The sequence below is a fragment of the Zalophus californianus genome, chromosome 9 (assembly GCF_009762305.2).
Source record: "Zalophus californianus isolate mZalCal1 chromosome 9, mZalCal1.pri.v2, whole genome shotgun sequence".
NCBI classification, from domain to species: Eukaryota; Metazoa; Chordata; class Mammalia; order Carnivora; family Otariidae; genus Zalophus; species Zalophus californianus.
The window spans coordinates 75,921,613-75,934,829 of NC_045603.1; the positions used below are offsets into that span (position 1 = coordinate 75,921,613).

Here is a 13,217-nt window from a genome sequence, read left to right on the forward strand (position 1 = left end):
TCATTTGAATCGAATCTACTTGAGGAAACATACGGAAATAACACAAATGCTAAATCTGGGCAAATTATGTTTTACAAAATTTGTTTCCATCCTGCCCTTTAAAGATAATGTCAAAGATGGTAAATATCCCATCTAACTCTTACGTTTCACTTACTTTCATTAAGCCCTATCTGTCAACGTCTAGTGCGTTGGGGTCCCTGGGTAAGGGTTGCGAAAGAACCGGGACACAGGGGATGCAGAGCAAAGGCAGCACTTGCAACTGCATGCTGCTGTTTATTTCCCACACAGCTATATATTTGCAGCAATCAGGTAAGCATAACAATATGTACCTTCACACATAATGGGATTAAACTAACATCCTTGAAGAAAGATACACAAAATTTATCAAGAACAGTATGTATTCTGTTTATGTTTGCAGAGTTAAAGAATTCTCCCAGCCACCCTTCTTCAAGGAACAGTATGTTCTTGTCCTAAGGAGGGACGCCTCTAATCTAGGCAAGAGCCACTTCTTGCAGATCCAGGCATTCAGAACTTGCAACATGAGATAAGGGGAAGAGAACATTTTCTCCTCCTTGCTCAGGTTTGCCTGGCTTTCCTAACTCTCACTGCAGTCCTTGAATGACCCTGGCTCGCAAGGGGCCTGCAAGCCTATGCCATCTCATTTCCCCCTTTTTTCTTTTGTTTCAGCAAAAGTGCTTTCCAAAGGGTGGCCATAGAACTCTGGGACGGTTTTATATAGCAGAAATGTAGCAGCGTAAAGCATAAGATAACAACTAGCAATATAATGCCCATTCCTCCAGCAGTATGCCCCAAACTCTGAATGATACCTTCTTGAAAAATTCTAAAACCAAGGCGTCTACGGGATTTTGCGCCCACGGTCGTTCTAAATTTACCGGAAGCCAAATATGAGAACGTTGTTGCAAAATCATAAGAGAATATCCCGATTCAAATTCTATAGAGTTATTGATACAGGAGTATAGTCGGCATTTGATACAGTTAATTCCATTATTGAAACTAAAATTCCCAACCAGAAATAGATATGGTAAAGGCACACAAGCAGTTACATTCATTTCTTTAGAAATAGTGAAATTATAAGTTGATGCAGAGTTCGCTGTGCCAGAAAAAGTTCCATTGTAAATTCTAACAGTCTTAAGCGCAGCTGCAATTTTCCATAAGTGCGTTTGAATATGATCAGGAAATTTCTGATGTGATATGGGAGGGTCTGCAATGCCGCCATCTCCCCAGGCCATCAGTTGATAATTCACCATTGACTCATTCCATCAGCTCCGCGGCAGTATCATTTGTCGCCTCGGCTGAAGATGATACAGTAAGTAAGGCACACATAGCCAAAAATAAATTTTCAGGTGTGCAAGCCAAAAATAAATTTTCAGGTGTGCCATGGCCTGTATTGGAAGCTCATCCTGGTCCGAATTCCCCAGTCATCGTCTGACGGGATACGGTGCCGTGCGAATTGGTCCTCGACCGGATCCATCTCGCGGGGAGCCAGGAACAGGTCCGTCCATCCTCTGTGGAGACATAAGCATAACCCTTCCCTCTATAAAGTAATAGCCCTGGTTGCCACTCTGCATCTGCAGCCGGTTTAAACCATATATATTCATTTAACGGAGGAGGAGCCGCCTCTCCTTCTATGAAATGCTTTTCAGCTCAGGAAAGAATATCTCCCTGCGGAAGATTCAAGAAATTTAGTGTAAATAGTGCCTGTATCAAAATAGAACGCGCATTAGATTGAGTGAATAATAATATATAATCCTTTTTCCTCCTTTTTAATTTTTTAATTTGCAACTTTAAAGTACTATGCGCACGTTCCACAATAGCCTGTCCTTGGGGGTTGTACTCAATGCCTGTTTTATGCATTATACCATATTGTTTACAAAAGGTTTGAAATTTTTTACTTCCATATGCAGGTCCATTGTCTGTCTTAATAATAGATGGTATACCCATCACAGCAAAAGTTTCCAACAGATGTGTGATGACATGTTGTGCAGTTTCACCAGCTTGTGCAGTAGCCCATATGAATTGAGAATATGTGTCTATTACAACATGCACATAAGACAAGCGACCAAATTGTGCCACATGAGTAACGTCCATTTGCCAAAGTTCATTGGCATATGTGCCTCGGGGGTTTACCCCAGCCTTTATAGTGCGCAGATGTAAAGGTCTACAGATTGGACATTGCTTCACGATAGATTTTGCTTGACGGTATGGAATTTTATATTGAACATGTAATCTGCCGGCATTGGTGTGTAATAAATTATGTTCCTCCTCCGCAGATGCAAAGGACACCAAAGCGTCCACCTGAGCATTACCATGTGTCAACGAACCAGGAAGATTAGTATGGGAGCGAATATGAGTCACATAAATACGGACATTCCGACTTCTAAGCAAGGTTTGTAGGAGCAAAAATAGGTTAAGTAAACTAGATTTTGGTGAATGTACCACAGCAGTGCATATATTTTTAAGGACTCCTACAGCATAGGCAGAGTCAGCGAGAATATTCACAGCAGAGGGAAAATCTTTTAGCACCTGAGCAATGGCAAATAATTCATTTTGTTGGACTGAATTAAAGTCTGTATACTGAACCCAATATTTAGAAGAGGTCCAGTAAGCACTTTTAGTCTTTGAACCGTCAGTAAAGACCGTAGGTGCATCAATCAGGGGCTGCTCACTGATGATATCCTGAATAACAAACTCTTGTTTACGAAAACAGTCCCATAATTTCCCTTTGGGAAAGTGGTAATTAATTTGACCAACATACCCTGACAAAGCAATTTGTAATTCTTCCATATTTTGTAATAAAAATGAAAATTGATCCTTAGAAAGGGGGATGATAATGTCCATAATGTCATAGCCAGTCATAGTGACAGCCCTATCTCGGGCTTGTTCTATCAGATATGCTATTTGAGTACCATATGGAGCAATATTTTTTGAAAAATGATGTCTAGTATAGATCCATTCCATGGGCAACTCATTTTGACCTAATATAGCCGTGGGATATTGCCATGTATTGAGGATATATAATTTCAGAGGTAATGAAGGATCAATCCGGGTTAGGAAAGCAGATTTGATTTTTTTCCTCTACAATTTCTTTTTAGGTGTCCTAATTGACCACAACCAAAACACTTCATGTTATCTAACTGCTTAGATTGTAAGGAATGCCAAGTAGTGGCCATGGTTTCAGCAAACAACTGCATCTTTCGACTTTCTGATGTTACATCCTTACAGGCCTTCATAAAAGTATTAATGTCTCCTGTATCCTTAATAGGTAATATAACTCTCTTACAATCCTCATTAGCATTCTCATATGCTAGTAACCTCAACAGTTGTTGTTTAGCCTCTTCTCCAATAACAGTTCTTTCCAAAGTTAGTTTTAATCGTGATAAGAACTCAACATAAGGTTCATTAGTCTTTTGAATAACCTTAGTCCATGACCCATCATGCTCCCCTGCTGGCCGAATACGTTCCCATGCCTCCATACTAATCTCCCGCAATTGCTCATGAATTTCTTCAGGGGTATTAACCTGAGCAGCAATATCAGAATATTGTTCTATCCCTGCCAACATTTGATAAGTTATAACCTGTATACGAGGGTTAGGACTTAATGCATTCTGGCGAGCCCGATCCATACAAAGCTCAGAAAACCACATCTGCCACTGCAGATATTCGGGCTCTTTCAGGAGGGCTCTACAGAGGACCCTCCAGTCTTCAGAAGAGAAATTATTATAATGTCGAGCTAGGCCATTAACTAGCTCCTTCACATAATGTGGCTGTGGTCCATATAAAGACACTGCCTTTTTCAAGCGCCCGATATCCTCTATTCCGATACCTTCATAATATGGCGCTTGTGCTACTCCCTGGACCGGGGGAGGCCTAATAACAGGAAAAGCAAAGACAGAATTACCAGCCTCACTTTCATCATCGCTATCTCCTAGTGCATCAAGCTCAGCCAAGGCAGCAGAAAGGAAAGGATTCTTGGGAGAGAAAACTGGTGCGGATGGCAGAGGTGGAGCGGAGGGCTTTTTAGAGGACTTCTTAGATCCCTCCGCCATAGCCATGACCCGCTGAAAAACCTTAACAGTGATGCCATAGACAGCAAGTGAATGCTTCAGCATTCGAACATAAGGAGTAGAAGTTTCTTGTCCCATAACCCTGTTATTTTAAGTTACTCACCCTTCCTGTACGTCCTTCAGGGTCCCTGTTCGGGCGCCAATTGTCAACGTCTAGTGCGTTGGGGTCCCTGGGTAAGGGTCGCGAAAGAACCGGGACACAGGGGATGCAGAGCAAAGGCAGCACTTGCAACTGCATGCTGCTGTTTATTTCCCACACAGCTATATACTTGCAGCAATCAGGTAAGCATAACAATATGTACCTTCACACATAATGGGATTAAACTAACATCCTTGAAGAAAGATACACAAAATTTATCAAGAACAGTATGTATTCTGTTTATGTTTGCAGAGTTAAAGAATTCTCCCAGCCACCCTTCTTCAAGGAACAGTATGTTCTTGTCCTAAGGAGGGACGCCTCTAATCTAGGCAAGAGCCACTTCTTGCAGATCCAGGCATTCAGAACTTGCAACATGAGATAAGGGGAAGAGAACATTTTCTCCTCCTTGCTCAGGTTTGCCTGGCTTTCCTAACTCTCACTGCAGTCCTTGAATGACCCTGGCTCGCAAGGGGCCTGCAAGCCTATGCCATCTCACCAAAAGGTTTCTACTCTTACGTAGTCAAGGCTTGAAGACTTCAAAATAGAAAGGAAATTGAACATTAGTGTTTTAAGCGACTTCAAGGGGTCAATCTTCAATGTAAAGGCCTGGGTAACTCCAAGTTCACTAGCTCATAAATTCCTCTTTTAGGATTCTGTCTAGGAAAATATTTATTTAAAGTACAGTAGACACTTGAAAATTTTAGATTAACATTCCTGGTGTGACAAAATTCATCATAAATGTCCTTTAAACAATTTGCAATTCTTCTGGGTCACAATTTGGGATTTTAAGAGAGCAGGCTGGTCTCAAAGTCCAGAGTTAACTCTGAGATCAAAAGCTAAACTTCAGGAAGTTAATGTCCACATCCTTTTCTAGTATCAAATCAGGATAAATAATGCAGGACTCTTGCATGTCCTAGAATGTCCTAATGGACACTCAAAAGGTTGACTATCTGTGGAAGATCACCAAATGGCAAGAATATGGGCTCCCAGAATAAATAACAAAATATATTTTTGTTACTATTCTTGCTAATCTTTAACTTGTGTTAAAATCTCTTACAGCTTTCATATAACAGAACTGCAGGCCTCAGATTAAAGCACATTTTTCTAGGTAGAATGGAAACCAAAGAATGTATTCTCCCAGACTATCTTAAATTGTAAGTTCCGTGCTAAACTTGAATCTAATTAACTCTTAAGCCATCTACCTTGGATAAGTAGAAACAGAACATTTGCCTTACCTCACAAATTATATTTTTGTTCCTTTATAACCCATTAACTTTCTGCTAACTACCAGAAAGGGGAGGGAGGTGAGCCATCTCAATTTCTGACTGACCTTTGTAGAGGAGGATACATTTTTTCTCCAACCTTCCAGATTCTTTTGGCTGGTCTATTAATTAAATTAACATAATACAGATTAACAGGAGAAAAACAAATTTAATTGTGTATTATGGGGCCCCATAAGAACGTGAGACCCACAGACAGTCAGGCATTTGAGCTTTATATGCCATCTTGAGCTAAGAAGAAGGGGGTGAGGGTCTGAAACTTCAAAAGGGAGGAAGACAATTCACAAAAAGATGGGAAAAACAAATGTTTGCCATGCTATGCAGACAATGGACACAGAGAGGAATCTGATCTCCAGACCCTGACAAACTTCTCCCCAGTTTACCACATCTAGCCCATATTCTTTAGAGTTACCTCTGGTGATAGTTCTCTTCCCGGACCATACTCTTTATCTAAATTCTTTTAGGCAGTTAGGGGGAAGATAAAAGCCTGAATATTTTGGGCCTTGATTGATTTCAGCTCAAAGTAATCTACATGCCAAAGTGGTGCATTTTGAAGAGGCTTATTCTGTACCCTTCACCTTCTAGTTGCCAGCAAATGCAGTGTTCTTTTTTCTCACCTATATTCTTGGGGTCTTACTCTAAGACCCTGGACAAAGTGTTTATCATTGTATGTTTGCTATTAAAATCAAGGAAAGGTTGGCCTAAACTGGAATTGAGGGTATTACAGAAGATAATGTAATATATGCATAGACTCATCTAGAAAAATATTTGTGAATGTTTCCAACACTGAGTCAGACTTGAGATTGGGTACAGTCCCCTCCCATGATGCCAGTGGAGGACTTATACTTTCAATAAAAATATCCCAATACTCTCCAGTTTCTCTTATTTGGATCTTAGGAGTTATGATAACTGAAACCAACATATTTCTCTGTCTCTGTGTTAAATCATTCTGGAAGAAATCGTTCTTTCCTGCTTTTGTGTTATCAACTAGGATCAAGCAAAAATAACTTACTCTCTTCAAGAAATACTTATTCATAGAAAATAAAACTATGAACCAACTAAAAGAGCTTATTCATCATGCTTACTGGTCAGTACTTACTCAAGAGCCTCATCTTGTTATTCTAAACAATTCGGAACTATAATAGGGTACACTTTGTCTAATCCCCTTCAACTCTCTGCTTTGTCAGACGCACCATAAAATCACTCTGCCCTGGCCCAAAACCTTATAAATATTGTCTCCTGACTTTTCCCTTTCAAGACGCTATTAAGATTCTGTTAATGTGCTGTCTTTCCTTATTGCAATAAGCCTGGTAAACTTAGTTTTGCTTGATCAATGGGGCTTTTAGCTGGTCTTTAAGGAAGGAGACTACAAGTTAAGGAGGAAAGTCTTGATTTTACCAAGGTAATTTGCCTGTATCTCCCTCATTTCCTCCCAAAGAAAACACTCTCCTGGTCCTTCTCTCCTGATTTTCATGTTTATCATGCCCCTGCCTTTCTTTATAACTTTTACAATTTACTTTTTTATCTCTCAACAAATAGAGAAGGAAAAAAAACTTTTAATGGGAATTATGCCATAAAGTAATTGGAGTTGGTTCCCAGCTCCCCAGAATTCCCAGCAAGTTAACTGCAGCTTCAGCTCATCATTTCTTTATTCTGGCAATAACAAGACCCCAAATCTTATGCAATTCAATTTTGGGGTACCATTTGTCATACATTAAGAAAGAATTTACTGTGTAGTTTTTCGTTGTGAAACACTGAGTACAGCAAGAACAAAAACTAGATAAGAAAAATGCAATATCGCCACTGTTTAGTGAAAGCTCACAAGGCAGAACTAAGTGTCTTCTGACAGTTTCTAAGAATCTCATCTGAAGACAGGGTCCTGAAAAACATACACAGGGTTGTAGTGGGTAAGCCTAGGAATGGATATCCAGCAGGAATATGGTCAAGGAATGGGGAATGTTCTGTATTTTCTTTTTCAGCTAACTATGGCCTACATTTTAAGTCTCAGAAGTAGATCAAAGCAGAACACTTCTGTGAGGTAAAATGAAGATTCTCAGATGATCCAGGCAGCAAAGGAGAAGGGCTAAGCTATACAAATAAGCCAAGTGCAGACAAGATTCTGACCTCAGGTTAAACATGGCAGTAGGCATCTTGGGGATGACATTCTTAGCATGTCTGTGTCTACAGTTATATCTCCCCCAATCTGGACCAGTTGCCTTCTACCCTTGGTGCCTGCTATTTATTTGTGATTTCCTTTCATTGTCATGTCAGGTATTCCCTTTGCCTCTCTCCCATTTTCTATATTTCATACCTTATTCTTTCTTAGTTTTATCATTTTGGTGGCATATATCCTCCAGTAATTTCTTAAGGAAGGGTATATGGAGAGTATTTTTATTATCTTTGCAAGTTTTTCCTTTTTTTAAAAGTCTGCAAATTTTTATATATACCAGCAATTGTTTCATAATTTGGTTGAATAGAGAGTTCTGCTTCAAATAAATTTTCCTTCAGAATTTTTAAGGCATTGCTGTACTGTCTTCTAACATTTCAATGATGGGGCTCCAGACACACAACCTCAACATATGGTACCTTGGCATACTGCATGTTAATTTAGAGCTTGAGAAAATAGCAGAAGCAGGAAGGTCACTCTGACCTCCCTGCTGTACCCCCTTCTTCCCTCAAAAGAGGGGATAAATCTTCCATGTGAAAGATACCCTCCCGGTACCAGTAGGAAGGGATGTGTTCTAATATTCAGAGACAGGGAATTTAAGGCCCAGAAGCCTGTATAAACAAATCTTGTTACCTATTTACCATTTACTACCCATAACCCAAATCCCTTTGTCTTGTCAATTCCTCACAAAATTATTGCCCCATTGTCTAAGAAGTATAAAAGCTTCCTTCTCTGGTCACTTCTTCTGGTCTTCATCCTCTTGTGAAGGCTCTTATGTACATGTAAAAATTCTATAAAGTTTGTATGCCTTTCTACTGTTAATCTGTCTTTGTCAGTTTAATATTCAGACCCAGCCAGGAACCCTAACTTGGTTAAATAAAATTTTTTCTTCCCCTATACCACATTGCTGCTGAGAAGCCCAAAGCAATTCTGATTCCTGTTTCTCTTTTTTGTCCCCTATCTCCTCCTGTCCCTTTTCTGGAAGCTTGAGAATCTCTTCTTATGTCCTAAATGTTTTAAATTTCACAATTATACGGTTTGGTGTAGGACAATTTTAATCTGTTAAAATGGGCTCTTTCAATTTGGAAATTTGTGTCCTTCAGCTCTGGAAATTTTCCTTGAATTATTTCATTGTTGATTTCTTCCCCTTTGTTTTTTTCTTTCCTGGAAATCCCATTATTTGCCTGCTGAAATTCATAGACTGCTTTAATTTTCTTACCTTTTTCCTCCTATTTCATATCCCTTTGTCTTTTTGCTGTTCTTTCCATGTGATTTCTTTAATTTTATGTCTCAATTCTTTATTTTCACTTCTTATCATACTCTTAACTTCCAAACGCTTCTCTTTGTTCTATGAATGTTCCTCTTTTTTAAAAATACTGTCTTGTTCTTGTTTTAAGAATAAAATACCTTCTCTTACCTCTCTCAGGACTGAGAAATGGAAAACTACTGAAACCACAACTTGAAAAACAAAAGAAAAAAGCATAGAAACCACAATTTCTAAGATAGGCAATTTCAGCAACAGCTCATGTGTTCAGGAAAGATAAAACCACAGACTCTTTCACAACAGCCTCGCCTAACCTATCGAAGCAGTCAGAGATTCAAGGCTCTTGCAAATTCTGACCACTTCTTTCCTGTCATAGCCCTTCCCTTCCTTCCTGTCCCCCCATCTTTGCTAACTTCCGCCTAAAACCATCCTTTGACTAACTCCTCCCCAACAAAACTTTATAAAACTCAAGTGCCAAAGCTTCTCAGAATCCATTTGACTGATTTAATTTGGCCAGTGTCTCCCTTGTCTGGCACATTTCTAATAAACTATGCTTGGTATTTATTGTAATCATAACACAGTTCTTTGGTGGTCTCTTCTGGGAAGCTTTGAATAGAAATTATGTAACATTTTCTTTCTTCTACATATTCTGTTCCCTCAGCAGGTGCTTCTTCTGTTTGCTTGGTCTTTATCTTTCATGATAGAGACTTTCTTTAGAATTCTGAAAATCTTTAGCTTTCTGCTCATGATTGGGAGCAAAAGACAAGAGTCAATTGGAAGTTCTGAGTCAATGGAGAGCTCTTGTATACTTTGAGTTACTCTAGGGCCATTCTTTTCATTGGGTAATCCCAAATGCCAGTTTCTCTATTTCTTCTCTCTTCGGTTGCACGCAGAGAAATGTGTGCCAATATCCTGCCTAGAGGGTAAAGATACAGCTGCCATAGTTTGAGGGTTGAATAGTTAGTATTATGGAGCAGAAGATAGAGTCTTAGCATGCATAATGCATGTGATTATGTTGCCAGGGAGGAAGACCTCCCTCTGCACTGTGGTCCTCCTAGTTGGACTTAGAATCAAACTGACATGGGACCGATTAACAGGAGAAAATCAAATTTAATAGGTGTACATACGGGAAATCCACACAGACATGAAATTCCAAAGATAATGAGGCAACATGAAACTTATATAAGCTATGGAGAGGGGTAGAATCAGAGGATACAAAGGGGAGGGAGGCCATTAGCAGGAAGGTGAAAGGAGATGTTCATGCAGATAAGTTCCTTAGGTAAAGGGAAGTCTCTGTTAATAGCTCTCTTCCTGGGGTGCCTGGGTGGCTCAGTCGTTAAGCGTCTGCCTTCTGCTCAGGTCATGATCCCAGGGTCCTGGGATCGAGCCCCGCATCAGGCTACCTGCTCTGCAGGAAGCCTGCTTCTCCCTCTCCCATTCCCCCTGCTTGTGTTCCCTCTCTCACTGTGTCTGTCTGTCAAATAAATAAATAAAATATTTTTTAAAAAAATAGCTCTCTTCCTTGTATAGGCTCTTCTTTCCAATGTAGATTTAAGCAGTTGAGAGGGAGGCAGAGAACTTTTCCTGCAACTGCTGGGTTTGGATTACTTTTAACTTGAAATAATCTTTATGCCAAAGTGGCCCATCTTGGGGCAGCCTGCCCTTGGCTCCTATAATGTAAACCTCCATTTTTGCATGGTACCAATGACCTCAATTTTGCCTACTGTTCCCCAGGACAGAGACACAGTTTTATTCTCTTCAGAGATTCCCAGCCTCTACTGGAGTCATGAAAAGTAGTCATCCAATACCATGGATTTAGGGAGATAATAGAAGGAGAAGATTTGAGTCTGTGGGTGTTTCTGCAATATAGCAATGTCTATTTTCATTTTTTCCCACTGTTGCCAGAGAACTCGGTTTTCTCAGTTCTTCTAAGTTATCTTGCAATCGGTTTGCTTTCCAGCTTCCAAAGGTTTATTGTTGTTCTCGTCCACCCTATCTTTGTGCTTTCATGCCTTTTAAAATAATACCACCATTGTAGTTTTAGAGAAGAAATGAAGTCAGATTGCTATGTTTTATGTACCACCTTAACCCAGAATGCATCTAATCCTTTTTTTCATTAGCCATGTGGCCTTACATTGGCATTTCACCAGAAACGCATCTGTACGATCAATAGTTTTATAAAGGCTCATTCACTAACAGCCAAACTGTTTTGGGAACATTTAGACATATCATAAGATTAATCAATGAAATGGTTTGACTACTTAACATTGAGATTTTTTCATACGCAAAATTAAATCAATGAATGGTTTAGGAAATGGATGCAGCAGCCTTCTCTTTCAAAATTTTCCCTTTTTGCATTCTGTGAATCATAAGTCAAAGTGGTGTAGTTTAAGAATGTACTGGGTAGGGTGCCTGGGTGGCTCAGTCATTAAGCGTCTGCCTTCTACTCAGGTCATGATCCCAGGGTCCTGGGATCAAGACCCGCATCAGGCTCCCTGCTCTGAGGGAAGCCTGCTTCTCCCTTTCCCACTCCCCCTGCTTGTGTTCCCTCTCTCACTGTGTCTCTCTCTGTCAAATAAATAAATAAAATCTTAAAAAAAAAAAGAATGTACTGGGTATGAGGTGGGGGGAAGATAGGAAGACAGAGGGAGGAGAAAGAGAGAAAAAGGAGAAGGAAAAGAGGAAGAGAGAGAAAGAATTGTGTTTGTAGAGGGTTTAGAAGAGGAAAGATATTCCCTCTATCATTCTAGGTTCAATAGTTGGATCTATGAAATAAACTGACAACAGGCAGATTACCAGGAGAAAAGGTATACAACTTTATTAATTTTTAATGTTACATGCACAGGGGAATTATAGGAAAATGAATGAATACTCAAAAAAGCAGTGAGATTTAAGAGCTAACATACAGTCTTTTTTTTTTTTTAATATACACAGTCTTACTAGGGGAAGAGGAGGGAGAATTAGGCTTCTGAGGGGAAACTAAGTGATATTTAGGAAAGGAGGAATGGGCCCTTAGAAGAATAGACAGGAGATATAACAGTTTGTGATAGTTATCTAGTTTCTTCTGTGATAAGAACCAATTTTCTCTGGTTGATGAAACTCCAGAGGAAGATATCAGTGACAACTGAGTTCCTTTTGGAGGATTTGTCTATAGATGAAGGGAATTTAAAGAAAGTCTTATCCTACATTTGCTATTTTTCAAGTAACTTTAGCTCAAAATAATAATACTCAAAATAATAATATGCCAAAAAGGCATATTTTCGGGTGCTATATTCTGCCACCCTTCAAGGGCAAACTGGCCTGTCCACAGGCTTCTCATGCTATCTTGGAGGGTCATCCATTCTATGGTCTGGTCCTTAGTTTAGATATTAAAATGGTGGAGAAGGAGTTAAGATGGTGGAATAGTAGGGGGACCCTAAGGTTGCCTCATCCTTCAAACACAGCTAGATAAATATCAAATCATTATGAACACCCAAGAAATTGATCTGAGGACTGAGAGAACAAACTGCACAACTAGAGGGAGAAAAGAGACCACATTGTAGAAGGTGGGAGGTGCAGAGACATGATTTGGAGGAGAAGAATCTTGGGTGCTGTGGAGGGGAGGGAGCCCTGATCATAGGGAGAGGAAAAGGAGAGAGAAAGAGAGAGCAGTGCACAGGAGATTGCACAAGAAAAACACTTCCCCCAAACCATTGACTAGGAAAACAAAAAGGTCTGTTTACTGTGAGTTTTTACAAGTAGTGGAGCTCAAAGATGGAAGTTTTAAAAGCATACCCCGTGGCAGGTATGGAGGTTGGCGGGCATAGTAGTGCTCCTATGGAGAAGGAGATCAGAGGCCTGGAAGCAGACAGCATGGTCTGAAGATCCCCCGAGGTCACACTGGGAGAGATAGTTTCCCTTCTTGGAGTGCATCTGGGAGGTAGCCCAGCCTCTCAGGGGACAAAAGAGCTGGTGGGCACCACTGCACTGCCCCATTCATTAGCACAGGGGCAGAGACACCTGCTGAGGGCAGCCAAACTGGACACTGGCTTTTTGCTGCACTATACTCTAAACGCTAAGCCCCTGCATGCTTGTGCAACTGCCCTTCTGGGACACACCATCACCAGCCACAGCATGGTGAGTTGCCCCCCACCCCAAGAGGATCAGTACAGGTTCATGCTGTGCTGGGTCCTTAAAATGTGGTGTTTTGAAACTCAGCTGGTGTGCCTGAGAGAAAACACAGGAGCATTACACCACTACACCACTGCAGATGGCCTGGACACAGACAGGGAGAGGGCACGGA

The 13,217-nt window shown here is 40.3% G+C and overlaps 1 long non-coding RNA gene across 1 annotated transcript; it reads right to left on the reverse strand.

Moving 5' to 3' along the window:
• Positions 1–234: 234 nt before the first annotated feature.
• On the reverse strand, positions 235–4,738 carry LOC118355979. The gene is made up of 2 exons (XR_004819335.1): positions 4,189–4,738; positions 235–1,526 (listed from the first exon to the last, which is right to left on the reverse strand). It is a non-coding gene; the product is annotated as an uncharacterized LOC118355979 (long non-coding RNA).
• Between the last annotated feature and the right edge of the window lie 8,479 nt (positions 4,739–13,217).